This window comes from Peromyscus californicus, unplaced genomic scaffold (genome assembly GCF_007827085.1).
Source record: "Peromyscus californicus insignis strain IS unplaced genomic scaffold, ASM782708v3 Scaffold_14__1_contigs__length_90479793_seg_2, whole genome shotgun sequence".
In the NCBI taxonomy this organism is placed as follows: Eukaryota; Metazoa; Chordata; class Mammalia; order Rodentia; family Cricetidae; genus Peromyscus; species Peromyscus californicus.
This window is the reverse complement of record NW_026294436.1, coordinates 64415127-64430577: the sequence shown is the minus strand read 5'-3', so window position 1 is coordinate 64430577 and position 15451 is coordinate 64415127. Positions and strand designations below refer to the sequence as shown.

Genomic DNA, 15451 nt, shown 5'->3' with positions numbered 1-15451 from the left:
CATAGGTCGAGAACTACCTCAGGTGGTGGAAGCAATTAACAAAGATGTGGCTGTGAGATATGGACAGAAAAATCTGTTAGCTGATGGTTCTTAGGTCCCAATACCCTTAAACCCCTAGACAAACAGGACTCATGGTTGAGTCCTGTCATTGGTACTTGTGAAGGGGGGATTGTGGGGGACGGGGCCAAAACAGCTTGACCACACAGCTGTCATGACAGGCTTAGAGGCCCAGACACAGCTTCTGTGACAGGCTTACTGGCAGGCCACACCCAGATCCAGGAAAAGCCATAAGCTGACCCCACCCAGGGAGGGCCTGCATCTAAGGGGAAGTACCTGACATTCTAAACATTCTCAGCACCCCTAGACAAATGTCAGTCAATTAGGGTCCTGAATCCTAGAAATCCCCTCACCCCAACCTCTGCTATGATAAAAACCCCACCCTGCCTGGGCTAGGGGCTCTCTGCTCACACCACAGACAGAGAGACCAAGCTTGAAATAAAGGCTCTTTGCTTTTTTACATATAGGATTCAGTCTCCGTAATCGTCTTTTGGGGGTCCCCACGAGCTGGGCATAACAAAAACATGTCCTTGGAGAGGTTGTCCCATGGCAGGTTCAGATCTTCACACTAGTCTACAAAAACCAGTCCTGGAGCTAAGGGGGGGCCCTGGATTCTGACCTCAGGGTTTTTGCTCTTTATGCATGGTGTACTTCTTCATCTGCTACCCAGGCCTCTCTTTCTCTGCCCCTAACATCCCTTGATGAATCTCAGTGTTTCGCTTACAGGCTTTTGAGCCTGTTGCCTTTCAGGGCCTGTCCCCCTCTCTGGCCAGGCTCGTCTCAGATTCTGACAGGGTTCCCAGGTCAACTCCCTGCTCCGTCATCACTTGGGCTGAGCCCGTCTCATTCTTGGACCCTCAGATCTGAGTTAGGGACGAAAGAATGTCCCCGCGGGTCCGTGGCTTGGCTGCCAAAGGACAGGGAGCCTGTGCAAACCGGCCACAGCCAAAAATAAAGAGGGAGGCCCCGCCACAAAAATCACTGAGTCAGTCCAGGCCTCTGCCCCTGGCTAAGTCACACCCTCCGCCCTCCGAGGCCGCTCAGAAAGACGGCTTTAGAGAAGTTGGAATACGGGGGAAATTTCCCAATGAGGTCGAGGGCCCGCGGCGGGAAGCCAGGCTAGGCGACAGCCAAAGTGACCGGCCAGTTCTCCGTCTGCTGCCACCTCCCGGGAGAGGTGCGAACTGCAGGCCAGCCGGGGGCGGGGCGGGGCGGGGGCGGGGCGGGGGCGGGGCAGGGTCACACGGGAGGGGCAGACCTAAGGTAAAGTGCACCTTTGTGAGCCACTGTGAGAGGGAAGGTGACAGTCCCAGGCCATTTTGATGCAAAAGGGAGAAAGGAAACGTTCAGGCTAGGAGCCCTCCGCCTCCAATGGGTTATCAAGTCCTCGATTTCTAAGCCAAAGTACCTCCTACCGGCCCACCCACCTTCCCCATTTCCACTTCTCTTGCCTGATGGAAACCTCCTTTCTCCCCGTCAATCCATCCTGCACACAGCAGCCCGTTTAAAACCATGGATGTCGTTCATGGATGCCCTTAGGAGGCGGTCTCCATAACCCAAGGCCCCCCATCGTTCGCCCACCTTCCCAGACCCGCCCTCACACAGGCAGGCACCTCCAGGAAGTCTGTCTTTCCAGGACTTTGCACCGGGTGAATTTCTCGGGGTCCTCCCTCTCCATCCATTCGATCCAATCACCCTTCAGATAGCAGCTCAGCCATTAATCACTGCTCAAGGAAACTCCCCTGACCTGAAAAACCAGGTTCTTTTGCCGTCAACTCTTCAATATTTCTCATGCTGCCCCTCAAGTCCTGCACTGCAGTTTAATGACCTCTGTATATATTCACTTAATTAATTTCTCATTCCCCTTAAACTGTAAATCCGTGTCACTGATATCCGGCATTGAATCTGACATACAGTAAATGCTGGATAATATTTGGAATAAAAGTCAAGCATAGTGGTTTATTCCTGTAATCCAACACTTTGAAGGCAGGATTTTAGGATGATCACACACACAGCCTCCATACACATATACATACACACACACACTGAACTTGACTGGACCTGAGGATTTTTTTTTTTTTTTTTTTTTTTTTTTTTTTTTTTTTTTTTTGAGACAGGATCTCTCTATGTAGCCCTGGCTGTCCTAGAACTCTCTATGTATTCCAGGCTGGCCTCAAACTCACTGAGACCCACCTGCCTCTGCCTGCCGAGTGCTGGGATTACTCCCACTACTCACTATCACTACTCCAGGCTATGTGGATTTTCCTTTGCAAGAAGAAGGGAGAAGTCTGGCTTGCTCGGTGTATCAGTAACTTTCCTGTTGCTCTAACACAGGCAACTGAAGGAACTATGCCCCAGGACACAGGAGTGTGAGGGCAGCTGTCTCAGTGTGTCTTCGGTGGAGGGGGTAGAGACTTGAAGGCCCTTGCTCGGGTTCCTTCCCCTTTGTGTTCAGTCCAGGACCCCAGCCTTCAAAATGGTGCCGCCCACATGTAGGGTTGGTCTCCCCACTCAGTTAACCCATTCTAGAAACGCCTTACAGACATACAGAGGAAATTCTAGGTTCTGCCAAGTTGACGATATTGACCATAGCAGAAGTGCACTGGTGGATCAAGGGGAAATGAAGTAGAATTGTTGCAGGACAGTTGATCACACTGTGAACCCCGAGATTTCCATATTTACTGGACAAACCTGTTTCTAGTTGTGGTGTGGCTCAGCCCTAGCACACACCTTTAATTCAAGAGCTTTCTGATGAATATTGTAAATAGGATTCAATAAAATCAACCACAGGTCAAGAGACAGAGCAAGCAACCAGTTGACAGGAAGTGAACATAGGATTATTTAAAATAAATAAACAAAAAACATAGTAAGAGGGAGTCAGGAGGACAGATAGACTCAGAGGAAGTAGAAGGGAGGGACATTGAGTTTGAGGAGGTGGGTTGGAGACAGCAGAGAGAGGGAGGCGGCTTCTGGTTCTGGGGCGTCGGCAGAGGAGGAAGGTCAGCTGGGTGCTTTCTCTGCCTCTCTGAGCTGGCAGGCTTTCACCCCAGCATCTGGCTCCTGAGTCTTTGTTGGTAAAGTTGAACAATTGGGATTTTGTTGAAAACAACACAGGATAAATGAAGCAGAACTGAGAAATGAAGTGATAAGAGACCATGGAAGGAAGACGGCCACTTGACTGATGACCTCTAAAATCCTGATGGGGCCAAAGCCCAGTGGTGGGGTACTTTGCTAGCATGTGAGGCCGTGGGTTCAATCCCTAGTGCCACAGGAAAAAAATAAGAAAAGAAAATATTGAAGTTCTCTGTTCTATTTAATTAATGTTGCTATGATAAAACATTTTGACCAAAAGCAATTTAGAGAAGGAAAGAATTTATTTGACTTACATTTCCACATCACAGTCCTTCACTGAGGGAAGTCAGGGCAGGAACTGAAGGCAGGAACCTGGAGGCAGGGACTGTGGAGGAACCTGCTTGATGGCTCACCCTCTGACTTATACTCAGCTAGCTTTCTTATATAGCCAGGGCCCACTTTCTTAGGGATCGTGCCACCCACATCAATTGTCAGTCCTTCCTAGACGCGGTCAATCTGATCTGGTCTATCCCTCAATTGAGGTTCCCTCGGGTGATTCTAGACTGTATCAAGCAGGCAGCTAAAGCTAGTGAGGACACGTTGAGGTACTCTCTCCAGGTTTCAGGATAGGTGATGCCATTTATACAGCGGGAGGGAGTCACACGCCTACCTGAGTGCCCAATCCTGAGACCCAGGCAGGTGGGATTCATTCAGTGAGCCTTTTCTGAGTTTCTCTTCTCTAAGCAGTTATGATTCCCCTTAGACACCAGAGGGCACTCTTGAGACTTTTCTGGGCCGCTAGCTTGTCATGGACCCAGGCACTGAGTGTAATGGTCGCTGGAATCAAAGCTCTGTTAACTGTGCCGCAGGCTGGGCCAGGAGTTTGGGAGATAAGCTCTGTTGCCGCAGGGCCAGGCAAGTGGCTCCATAGACATCTGCACGGGCTGTTTGTCTTCATGCTAACTGTGTTTTAATCCCCTTCCTTGGACAAAACAGCACCTCTACCTTTTAGTTTTAGAATTAATCTTTACCCCTTATATTTTGGTGGGACAGTAAATCAGGAAACTTTTTACTGTAGCCAAGAGGTGGGCAGATGATCTAGCAAGGATACTCACAAAAGCTCTGAGATTGAATGTGTGCATGCTATGTGCACGTTTGTTCATCTATGTGCACGTTCGTTCATCTATGTGCACGTTCGTTCATCTATGTGCATGTACATTCAGATGTCTACAGACACATGTGGCGTCTTCCTCCATAGCTCCCCACCTTATATTTTAAGATAGGGTCTCTCATCAGAGCAGCTAGCCTGGCTGGTCAGTGAGTTCCAGGGACCCTCATGTCTCTACCCGCTCTCTGCTGCACAGCAGTGCTCAGCTTTTTATATGAGTGCAGGGGACCCAAACTCAGGGACACACGCTCCATCTCCCCCTCCCACACACCCCCCCATCCCAAGAGAATGTATCTTCCTTATTGTCTTTTCTTCTATAGTGTTAGGGATCAAACCTAGAACCTCACACATCCTGGGACAAACTGTTCTACTCTGTGAGCCACCAGACCCCTGAGACTGAATCCCAGACAGAGCCATAATATCATCAGAAATGAGGGCCTGGAGCACCCCCATCCCCTCCTTAGCTCCCAGATAAAATAACTGACCAGTTTCAGTTGGCGCCTGTCCCATTTCAAGCCTGGCTTTCCCGCCTCCCGCTGGCTTGGAGCTACCTGATTGCTGCTGCTCAGAAAACCCTCCTTTTGTTCGATTAGCTAAAGCTGGTTGTGTTTTATGCCCCCAAGGAATCAAGAGAAATTAGTTTCTGGTTCATAACTTCTACTTGGCTAAATACAGATGGGGAGTGGTAGGTGGTCACAGTTCAAAGCCATGGACAGGAGCTGCCAAAAAAGGAGAGAGCTAGAAACATCTGAAATCTGAAGTCCAGTCCATCACAGTTTTGGGGGACTAAGCAGGGGGTACAGTTGGCAAGAGAAGGAAGGTGGGTACAAGATCTTTTCTTTAAAGAGGGGTGTGTGTGTGTGTGTGTGTGTGTGTGTGTGTGTGTGTGTGTGTGTACACACATGCCCTTGGAGGCCAGAAGAGTGCATCAGATCCCCCGAAGCTGGAGTTACAAGCAATTGTGAGACACTCGAAGTGAGTGCTGGGAACTGAACCCAGGGCCCCTGGAAGAGCAACAAGCCCTCGTAACCACCGGCCCCCTAACTGCCCTTTTGTACGGAAACTCTCCTACCCACAGGAACAAGCCAGGATCTACAAGCAAGCAAGGAAGGTCCGAAACAGAGCTCCGAAAAATCCATATTCCAGGGATATTGGGAGATACTGGATTGCAAAGATCCTCAGCCTTCCCCAGGCACAGATGACTGAGACAGTGCCACCATTCAGGATGTCCTCGGGCAGATGACTAAGAAAAAAAATGCCCCTTTCTATAAACGACATTTGGCCTTATTGCTGCCAGAGTCAGAGACGGGGAGGTACCTCCCTCCTAGGCTGAGGAAGTCTTGCACTTTCTTTGTTTTTACTTTAATGTTTTTATGGATATGTGTCTGCGTACATGTGTGTACAAGCGCTGGCAGGTGCCTATGGAAGCTGGAAGAGGGTACTGGATCCCCTAAAGCTGGATTAAGAGTGCTCGTGAGTTACTCCCGTGTGGGTGCTGGGGGTTGAACTCCAGTCCTCTGCAAGAACAAGTGCTCTAATCTGCTGGGCCTTCTCTCCAGCTCCAAGACTTGCATTTTCAACAGCACAGGCTAGACTAGGGGAAGGTAAGCAGGGCCCCAGCAGAGGTGGTGGGTCCCTGGCAGTGATGGAAACAGGAACCTCTCAGCGTGGTCCTTGAGGTGATGGAGCCCCTTGACATGGAGTTAGGCCAGTGGACAATGCCACCAAGCTCTTGCCACACTCTTCCTAGAAGCTAGGTGAGAAAAGGGGCCCCTTCTTCAGAGGACTTGTGTTGGTCATGTCAGGGTGCCCCTGGTCAGGATGAAAACCTGCTCTAACAAGTGAGAGCTTGCTCGTCAGCCTCCCACGTCCTGAAACCGCAAATGTTTTGCTGTAAAGGGGATCCCTCCCTGTAGCCACAGACTGGTAACAGGATCAGGAACTTCGTGGCTGGCACCAGGCCCAGGCTATCCTGGAAAGACATTGAGTAACACACAGAATTGCTAGAAAGACAGAAGTATCAGCAGAGGCAAAAACAGAAACAAAGATACAGACTCCTGGGGTCAGCAAGGACACTGCTCGCCGGAACACCGGGCAACAAGGCCACCACAGCTGACTTTTGTGATGCTGGAGGCGGAGTATCACTCTGGTCCTGTCAGCGCCAGACCCCCTTCCTGTCCTCCCACTCACTCCCAGTTGACTCTAACTGCTCCCAGTGGTGCCTCTAACTGGCTGAGTCTAAAAAGAGAAGAGAGAGAATGTGCAGTTAAAGTCCTGAATTTCCCTCTTTTTTGTTTGTTGCTATCTGGTCCAGGATGGCTCCCAACTAACTCGTTCTGTAGCCCAGACTATCCTCAAACAGGCAGCCCTTGCCATCCTCCTCTTGACTAGCTGGGATACAAACTGTGCTCCATACCTAGCTCCCCTCTGCCTGCATTGAATCTCCATCTTTAGCTCTTTTTTGTTGGAATTCTTCCGTGCTTTTTTTCCTTCATTCCTTCTTTTCTTCCTCCCTTCCTTCCTTCCTTTCTTTCTTTTTTTCAAGACAGGGTTTCTCTGTGTAGCCCTGGCTGTCCTGAAACTAGCTCTGTAGACCATACTGACCTTGACCTCAGGGATCCATCTGCCTCTGCCTCCCAAGTTCTGGGAGTAAAGGTGTACACCACCATGCCCAGCTTCTATGTGTTAAAAAATAAATAAAATTTTATAAGTTTTATAAATTAAAAAACACAAAAACAGGAGAGTCTTGCTATGCTGCCCAGGCTGGCCTCCAATTATCCTGCCATCTCCACTGGCCAGGTAGCTGGGACTGATGGATGGTGCCACACCCCACATTTTGTGATATTGCTGGGAAGTGAACCCAGGCCCTGGACCATCCACACCATGAACTCTGCCATAAAGCTGCACTCCCAGCCCACCATGTGTGATTTGAAAGAACAGCTCTTAGCTGCTAATCCGTAGTAGATACCATGGCACCTCGCTAGATTCCCAGCCCAATCCCGTAAATGTCAATAGCTAAACCATCACAGCTGCCAGCTTTTACCTGCCCTCCTCAGGACCACCTTCCTTGGCTGACACCAACAGCCCTGCTGGGAAGTTATGAGTTCTTTCTACCCAGGAGAAGTGTCAAGAGGGGTGGGCCCGGTCATGAACTAAGGAATACAGGGCTATATATCTTGTCTTTGCCTCGGGGTTGGCTGTGTTCCTGCCCTCCCGTCAGCCTCTAGAAGAGGTCACATCCTTGTTGATCCCATTCCCAACCTGCCTCCCCTCCTCCCTTGCAGCTTTGCCTGAGATAGCCCATCAACGAACCCCCAAGCAACCACTACCCTGTCACAGGCCGCACCTCCAGAGAGCAGAGACTTAGTCATACTTGCTGATGTGGTGGTCAGCCTTCCTCACACACACCACTCCCCTTCTAGTCACAGCTTTACAGTCTAACATGTCTCTGCTTTCCCAGCAGACAGTCACAGGGATGCTAGAGCCTCCCTGACCAGGGCTGGAGAGACGGGCATTAACTCAAAGCCACACAAATGAATGCAGGGCTGAGTGAGACATGCCTGTGAAGGAAAGTCACTTACCGATGCTGTATAAGGGGGAATGGCCCTAATTAGGAGGCCAGGGAAGGTGTCTCTGAGGAAGCGATGTTGAGTTGTTATAACTCCTTAGTTGTCAACTTGTGTGATATTTTGATTGCATTCTGACAACAGTTTGTTTTGAATCAGAGGGCAGAGCTAGCCAGTAGCTGACCAAAATTAACCATAAAGGTGTTTGGAGGACCGAGGACAGAGAGACAGGAAGTAGAAAGGCAGGCCTTAGAAAGGATCTCAGCTCTTTTGTATGGAGAAATGGAAGAGATAGGAAGTCACTGGTAGCTTTGCGGCTGCTTTTCTGATCATTCAGGTTCTTACCTGGATATGTGACTCTGATTTTTTATTTGAAACTGGAAAATATTTTCTCTGTAGAAAGTAGTAAAAATGATAACATTTCCCAATAAGCCCTTTTAGGCCAAATAATAACTGAATTATACATATACTGATTAGATTCTGGGATACAGAAGAAATGTGTCTTCATCTGTTCAGAGAGCTATGTTTTACTTAAGTTGTGTAAGTGAGATTCCTGTTCATCTTCCCCTTCACTGTTTGATTTATGGCAGACATTTTTTATAGGCTAATCTATAATCTAAAAAGATTTTAGCCTCCTCTCCTGGAAGTACAGCCAGCATATTCTTTCATCAGCTTGATATAGTAAAAATTCTTATCCTTATAGTGAAATGTTTCACTAAAACTTGCCCAGTGATTGGGCAAAAACCAAAACTTATAAGCCACCGTCATCCTAGGGTGTGACTCTGATTTTTTAATTGATAATTAGATAAACACATCAACTTGATAAACTCTCCACTCTAATTCAGTCAGGACTCAATCCCAGGGATAGTGCCGTCCACAGAGGATTGGGTCTCTCCCATCAATTCATATAACCAAGACAAGTCCCTACAGATGTTCCTGCAGGTCGAACTAGTCTAGACAATCCCTCACTGAGCCCACACGCCTTTAATCCCAGCACTCGGGAGGCAGAGGCAGGAGGATCTCTGAGTCCGAGGCCAGTCTGATTTACAGAGCTAGTTTCAGGACAGCCAGGGCTGTTACACAGAGAAACTTTTGTCTCAAAACAAAAAAACTCCAAAATATAAATTTTGAAGAAATGCATAAAGTGGAGATTGGATTTTTGTGGGGAGCAGGGTTTCGATATGCAGCCTTGTCAAGTTGACAGGACTCATCATAGGTGCCTTGCTTGTGGGCTTGGCTACTCAAGAGGATAAGTCAGAGGGATCATTGACCAAAGGAGTTCTAAGGCCAGCCTAGAAAATATAGCAAGACCCTGTCTCAAAATTAAATGAATGAATGCATAAATACCTTTTAAATTAAAGTGATGTGATTTATTATCCCTCCCCATAAGTCCATGATTTACGACCTGGCTGGAATTAAAAATGTGAGCCACCCTATCCAGCTGAGTACATGAGTTTGGGCAAATGTCATAATATATGTGTGGAGTCAAATGACCAATTGTGGGAGTCTGTTCCTTCCTTCCATGGTGTGGGTCCCAGGGATCAAACTCAAATCCTTGGACTTAGCAGCAAGTACCTTTACTTACTGAGCCATCTTGCTGGTCACATATTTACTTGAAACAGGGTCTCTTGTGGCCTAAGCTGGCCTCAGACTCATTATCTGAGGATAACTTTGAATTTCTGATCCCCCTGCCTCCACCTCCCAAGTACTGGGGTTACAGGCCTGTGCCATCATGCCCAGTTTTTATGTGGTGCTAGAGATAGTGCATGCTAGGCAAGCACTCTACCAACTAAGCCACATCCCCAGTCCACACCTGTGGTAGTTTGAATGTAATTGGCCCCCATAATCTCATAGGGACTGGCACTATTAGGAGGTGTGACTTTGTTGGAGTGGGTGTGGCCTTGTTGAAGGGAGTGTGTCACTGTGTGGGAGGGCTTTGAGGTTCCTTTGCTCAGGATACTGCCCAGTGTCTCGGTCGACTTCCTGTTGCCTGCCTATCAAGATGTAAGGACTCTTAGATCCAGCACCATGACTGCCTGCATGCTGCCATGCTCCCCTCCATGATAATGGACTGAACCTCTGAAATTGTAAGCAAGCCACCCCAATTAAGTGTTTTCCATTGGTCACAGTCTCTTCACAGCAATAGAAACCCTAAGACAACACCCCTAACTTTCCAGGCTATTCCTCTTTGGGTCAGTCCTTTTCATGGTTTCCCAGAATTCCAAGCTATTCTACTGTATCAGTTGACAGGCCTTAGAATCCCTCCTCACTCTCATCCATTCTCTTAAGAGAAACCAGAGGGATCTGATCAGATCACACCCCTCCTTAAAACCTTCTACAGCAGTGGTTCTCAACCTTCCTAAGGCTGGGACCCTTTAATCCAGTTCCTTACGATGTGGTGACCCCCAACCATACAATTTTGTTGCTACTTCATAACTGACTTTGCTACTGCTGTGAATCATAATGTGAATATCTGTTTTCCAATGGTCTTAGGTGACCCCTGTGAAGGGGTCATTACCCACAGGTTGAGAATCATTGTTTTCTAGGTCTTCCTTATCTCTCAGAATGAAGAGCCAAGGCCTACCCATGCCTCTGAGGCTAGTGTGAGACAGCCCCTGTCCATTTTTCCAGCCTGTGCCATCCCACACTGTGCTCTACCAACTGGTGTTGATTCTCCTCACCCACACAAGCATTTTAATATGCCAGGGCCTCTGGAGTGGAGGTTTCCTCGACTCTGCATTCTCTTTCCTCTGTTCTTTACCCTCAACATTTAGCTAACTCTCAGTTAACTAAGTGCAAGTGACCCGGCAAGCTACATTTTAAGATGAGGAAACAGGTGGTTTAAAAAGTAAGCAAATAAGTAAATAAATAATAACAAGGCCAGGTATGATGGCACAGGCCTTTTATCCCAGCACTCTAAAGGCAGAGGCAGGCAGATCTCTGTGAGTTCAAGACTAGCTTGATCTACATAGTGAGTTCCAGGACAGCCAGGGCTTTGTAGAGAGAGAGAGACTGTCTCTAAATAAATACCAACAATAATTATCTATCCTATTAAGCCATATAAAGAAACAGACAGATGGGGAGGGCCATAGAGCACTTTAGAAAGAACTGTTGGAGCCAGGCGATGGTGGCACACACTTTTAATCTCAGTACTTGGGAGGCAGAGGCAGGCAGATCTCAGTGAGTTCAAGGCCAGCCTGGTCTACAAAGCAAGTTCCAGGACACCCAGGGCTGTTAGACAGAAAAATCCTGAAAAAACAAAAAAAAAAAAAAAAAAGGTCAGTAAAGTAGATGGAGACAGATCACAAAGGCATTTATATCGCTCAAGGTACAGTTCTAACTACGAACCAGGTCCTGGACTCCATCAGCAGCACCGAGGGGGTGGGAAAGGAAGCAGTTATGATCTAATTAGCATCATGGGGTTGCATGGAATACAGACCCACTGAAACCTCTCAAAACTGTGTTAGAAGAATGCAGTTCCTGAGCTGTCCCTGTGTCACCAAGGAGTCAGCCTGTGAGCTAACGCTCTCATGATTTTCAAAAGTGCAACAGTCAGCCCTGTTGTCTAAGTCACTCTGGGTAAACACCTGTTGTCTGCAAGGGCACAGGCGGGTGGGGTTTCTTGTTTGTGGTTTTAATAAGCAGCAGCAGCTCTATTGGAGAGGTTTGTAACAAGCAGGAGTGGGTCTTGAATGCACGCTCTACCTGTCTCTTCCATCATATCCAGTTCTAGTTCCTGCTAAGAGCAACAGTTGCATCCGAGTCGTAGTTTTTCTAACATGCACTGAACCAGCCTCCTCATGTCCCCCAGAAATGCAGTACCAGGGAGGGGTACCCCTTCTCCAGAGACACCACTACCAGCCCAACTGCAATCCCATTTCAGAGCTCTTGATTTTCAGCTCTGTGGAGTCCTTCCTCCAAACTAATCCTAAGTGTTAATTTCTCTCTCCCCCGCCCCAGTGTGCGAGCATGCACGCTCTGCATAGAAAGAACTCATATCTGACACCAGCTGTTCTTTGCTATGCGTGGAGAGTTTCTTCCCACGCATGTCCAGGTTAATATTTCCCTCTTCGATCCTCTGCCCTATGAATTGCCATTCGCCTCAAGGCCCTCTGGTCTTTGTGTCAACTCTTTGGGTTGTGCATTTGCTCCTGCCCCTCGCCTTAGCACTTCAAAATCTGCCCTCAGGCAAAGGCTGGGAAGATCGTAGGGTTTATCTTACTGGTTCCATCTCAGGGATCATACTTGGCGCTAACTATGGGTCCTTGTTGGAATACAGTTGCCTCCTGTATGTGTCTAGTTTTCTAGCTGTTTATGCCAGAAAGCCAAGTTCCATTTCAATCCCCCCCCCCCACACACACACACAGCCAAGACAGAAGTCTTTGGCTTGATTTCCAGTCTGAATCAATATCTAATATAAAACACCTATATTAAAAGATGCATATTCGTGGCTGGTTTGCAAAGTGGCAATGATTGGTAGTTATTGGTTGGTTGCTTCGCTTGTCTCCGCTCTTCCGGGAGCTGCTGGGACCTCAGAAGGACCTTGCCAAGCCTTTCCTGAGTTTGCAGAGGACGAGACTCCCAGAATGGAGACTTTTGTTCCTTAGGTACAATGTAGCCAAGATTGGGGTTTTATATTCTCAATGAATTACTAATGGGAGCCGAGGACAAAAACCTCTCTAAGGACGATCTCTATCCAAACCCAAAGCCTGAGGTATTGTACATGATCTTACAATAGTGTATGGGATCCGGCTGGAGCACTTCTACTTGATGCCGGTGAACATAGAAGTCATGTATCCACATGTAACGCAGGGCTTTTTACCAATCAACAATTTATTCTTTCATCTGGACTCCTTTATGCCCATCTGCCGAGTGAATGACTTTGCCATCTCTGATATTCTGTATCCAAAAGCCAAACGGATGGTTCGGTTTTTGAGTGGCATTATCAATTTTATTCACTTCAGAGAAGCATGCCAGGAGATGTATGAAGAATTTCTTTTGCAAAATAAGTCCTCTATGGACAAAATGCAGCAGTTAAACCGTGCGCACCAGGAAGCGTTAATGAAACTGGAGAAACTCGAGTCAGTTCCAGTTGCAGAGCAGGAAGAGTTCGGGCAGCTTCTGGGTGACGTTCAGGAGCTGCAGCACTTGCGGAACCAGGAGTTTAGGCAGAAAACGGCAGTGCTGCAGGAGGGAACTGCTCAAAAGAAATCAGATTATTTCAGAAAAAAATAAGCGTTTGAATGAACTAAAGTTGTCAGTGGTTTCTTTGAAAGAAATTCAAGAGCGCTTGAAAAGCAAAGTGGTGAACTCTCCCGCGAAGGTGAAAGACACTGTCCAGAAGCTCCAGAATTCCCGGCAAGAATTGCTAGAGAAGTATGAACTCTATAGAGACTCTATAGGATGGCATGCCTCGCTGTCAGCTGGAGGTGCAGGTGTATCAAAAGAAAATCCAGGAGCTTGCCGATAACAGGAAGAAACTAAGTGGCAACTTGAAGGAGAGCCTGAACTCGGAGGACCAGAGTGAAAGTGATTCACAGAACGAAGGAAACGGAAGAGTGAAGACACTCACTCAACACACTGAAGGAGGAGAAGCTTGCCACCGCACGCTTCAAGATGAAGGAGGAGAATCAGGAGGACGTGAAGCAGTCCAAGCAGACAGCGATCCAGGACTGTAATGAAGCTCAAGAAAAGAGAGGAGCTGTCTGTGAGCAAGTAACCACCACGGATCAAGAGATCCCGCAGATTAAAGCTGGTTAGCGGACGTCGCTGGTACTTCTATCGGCATCCCTGTAACCACGCCGAAGGGAAACGGGAAGGTGGTGTACTGGAGGGCGGCCTGTGTGGATCAAGGCCGCACTCGGAACAGCCTCTTCTTCAGCTCGGCAGTCTTCTCTTCTAGCGCAACACTCCTCCGTGGTCTTCTCAATGCCCTCCTGGGACTTCTGACATAGAAAATACATAAAAATAATAACCTGATTTCTGTTAAGAGCTTTGACAGCATAGAAACTGAATTCTGGGGTGTAATGGTTAATCTTTACTGTCAACTTGTTGGGATTTATCTTTTCTTTTTCTTTTCTTTTTTTTTTAAAGACAGGGTTTCACTATGTAGCCCTGGTTGTCCTAGAACTCACTCTGTAGACCACCAGGCTGGCCTCCAACACACAGAGATTCTCCTGCCTCTACCTCTCGAATGTGGAGATTAAAGGTGTACCCTACCATACCTGGTACTTGCTGAGGTTTAGAATCACCATGAAAATACACTGCTGGGTGTGTATGTAAGAGTGTTTCTAGGAGCTGGGCAGTGGTGGTGCACGCCTTTAATCCCAGCACTTGGGAGGGAGAAGCAGGAGATCTCCAAGTTCGAGGCTAGCCTGGTCTATAGAGTAAGTTCCAGTACAGCCAAGGATACACAAAGAAACCCTGTCTTGTGGGGGGAAAAGTGTTTCCAGGAAAGTTTAACTCAAGAGGGAAGACTCCTCCTCAATGTGGGTATCACCTGACTCTAGGCTGGGGTCCTAGACTGACTAAAAAGCAAGAAATGAGCTGACCCTTGGTTTTCATTGCTCTCCGCTCTGACAGTGGATATGATGTGATCCACTGCCCCACACCCCTGCCACCATGCCTTCCCTGCCGTGAGGCACTGTACCCTTAAACTGTGAAACAAAATAAAAAACCTTCTGTAGCTAAAGTGGTCTCAGGGCATCCCATGATGCAATGTCTAGGTTCTTTGCAGCTCAAAGAAAGAATTGAGCATGATGCAGAGCAGCCGCAATGAAATATAGATTTACTTAAAGAGAGGGTGAAAGCATAGAATATACTCCGAAGGGTGGGAGCAGGCTCAAGCGATTGTGTGGTTCTGTTATGGGGTACCTGAAGATAAAAACTCCAGAGATTTCTGAATAAGTCATATGGAGTCCCACATGTGTGAAATGCCCACAGAAGACAGAAGAGATTGTTGCATCCCCTGGGACTGGAGTTACAGGTAGTTGTAAGCCATCATGTGGGTGCTGGGAAATGAATCTCAGTCCTCTGAAAGAGAAGCCAGTGCTCTTAACTGTTGAACCATCTCTCCAGCCCCTGCATCTCACTTTTGTATTTACATTTACTTTGTTTTGCATTTTTTAAAAAAGATTTACTTATTTTATGTGTATGAGTGCTCTACCTGCATGTATACCTTTATGCCAAAGACAGTATCAGATCCCACCATAGCTGGTTGTGAGACACCATGTGGTTGCTGGAAATTGAACTCAGGACCTCTGGAAGAGCAGCCAGTGTCCTTAACTGCTGAGCCATCTCTCCATGCTCCCTCCCCCCACTTCTCACTTCTTAAGACCTTGAGCAGTGAGGGGGAGAGTGAAAAGGACACTTTGCTAATCTGTTCAACTTTAGAACCAATGAGCACAGTAGCCAGAGTCCCTTCATCGGGAAAGCTGGGATACCTAAAGGTCCTTCCCAGGCTTGGCTGAGTGCCCAGGGACAGCAGCCATGAAGAGAGTAGGATGCACCTTTCATCCACCTGAAGGAGAAGGTTGATGAGAAGCAAACAGGTCTGTCTAGAGCCAAAGGACTACAAGGCAGGCTAGCA

The 15451-nt window shown here is 47.7% G+C and overlaps 1 pseudogene; it reads left to right on the top strand.

Moving 5' to 3' along the window:
* Positions 1 to 939: 939 nt before the first annotated feature.
* On the top strand, positions 940 to 13623 carry LOC128109338 (kinetochore protein Nuf2-like; annotated as a pseudogene).
* Positions 13624 to 15451: the final 1828 nt, after the last annotated feature.